Raw genomic sequence first — 1845 nt, forward strand, 5'->3', positions numbered from 1 at the left:
TGCTGGCCTCATAAAATGAGTCAGGAAGGAGTCCCTCTTTTTCTATTGTTTGGAATAGTTTCAGAAAGAATGGCACCAGCTCCTCTTTGTACCTCTGGTAGAATTCGGATGTGAATCTGTCTGGTCTTGGACGTTTTTTGGTTGGTAGGCTATTAATTATTGCCTCAATTTCAGAACTTGCTATTGGTTTATTCAGAGATTCAACTTCTTCCTGATTTAGTCTTGGGAGCTTGTATGTGTCCAGGAAGTTATCCATTTCTTCTAGATTTTCTAGTTTATTTGCATAGAGGTATTTATAGTATTCTCTGATGGTAGTTTGTATTTCTTTGGGATTGGTGGTGATATCCCCTTTATCATTTTTTATTGCATCTATTTAATTCTTCTTTCTTCTTCTTTATTAGTCTGGCTAGCAGTCTATCTATTTTGTTGATCTTTTCAAAACAACAGCTCCTGGATTCATTGATTTTTTGAAGAGTTTTGCTGTGTCTCTATCTCCTTCAGTTCTGCTCTGATCTTAGTTATTTCTTGTCTTCTTCTAACTTTTGAATTTGTTTGCTCTTGCTTCTCTAGTTCTTTTAATTGTGATGTTAGGGTGTTGATGTTAGATCTTTCCTGCTTTCTCTTGTGGGCACTAAAGTGCATTAATTTCCCTGTATACACTGCTTTACATTTGTCCCACAGATTCTGGTACCTTGTGTCTTTGTTCTCATTGGTTTCAAAGAGCATCTTTATTTCTGTCTTCATTTTGGTATTTACCCAGTAGTCATTCAGGAGCAGGTTGTTCGGTTTCCATGTAGTTGTACAGTTCTGAGTGAGTTTCTTAATCCTGAGTTCTAATTTTATTGCACTGTGATCTGAGAGACAGTTTGTTGTGATTTCTTTTCTTTTACATTTGCTGAGGAGTGTTTTACTTCCAATTATGTGGTCAATTTTAGAATAAGTGTGATGTGGTGCTGAGAATATTCTTTTGATTTGGCTTGGAGAGTTCTTTTTTTTTTTTTTAATTTACACTTAGGGTGGAGAGTTCTGTAGCTGTCTATTAGGTCCACCTGGTCCAGAGCAAAGTTCAAGTCCTGGATATCCTTGTTAATTTTCTGTCTCATTGATCTAACATTGACATTGGGGTGTTAAAGTCTCCCACTATTATTGTGTGGGAATCTAAGTCTCTTTGTAGGTCTCTAAGAATTTGCTTTATGAATCTGGGTGCTCCTGTGTTGCGTGCATATATATATTTAGGTTAGTTAGCTCTACTTGTTGAATTGATCCCTTTACCATTATGTAATGCCCTTCTTTGTCTCTTTTGACCTTTATTGGTTTAAAGTCTGTTTTGTCAGAGACTAGGAGTGCAATCCCTGCCTTTTTTTTTTTTTTTTTTTTTTTTTGCTTTCTGTTTGCTTGGTAAATCTTCCTCCATTTATTTTGAGCCTATGAGTATCTTTGCCTGTGAGATGGGTCTCCTGAATACAGCACACCAATGGGTCTTGACTCTTTATCCAGTTTGCCAGTCTGTGTCTTTTAATTGGGGCTTTTAGCCCATTTACATTTAAAGTTAAAATTGTTATGTGTGAATTTGGTCCTGTGATTATGATGCTAGCTGTTTTTTTTTTTTTTTTTTTTTTTTTGCCCATTAGTTGATTCAGTTGCTTCATAGCATTGATGGTCTTTACAATTTGGCATGTTTTTGCAGTGGCTGGTACCGGTTGTTCCATTCCATGTTTAGTACTTCCTTCAGGAGCTCTTGTAAGGCAGGCCTGGTGGTGACAAAGTCTCTCAGCATTTGCTTGTCTGTAATGAATTTTATTTCTCCTTCATTTATGAAACAGTTTCATAATTATGTTTGGATAT

The sequence above is a fragment of the Piliocolobus tephrosceles genome, chromosome 1, assembly GCF_002776525.5.
Source record: "Piliocolobus tephrosceles isolate RC106 chromosome 1, ASM277652v3, whole genome shotgun sequence".
NCBI lineage: Eukaryota > Metazoa > Chordata > Mammalia > Primates > Cercopithecidae > Piliocolobus > Piliocolobus tephrosceles.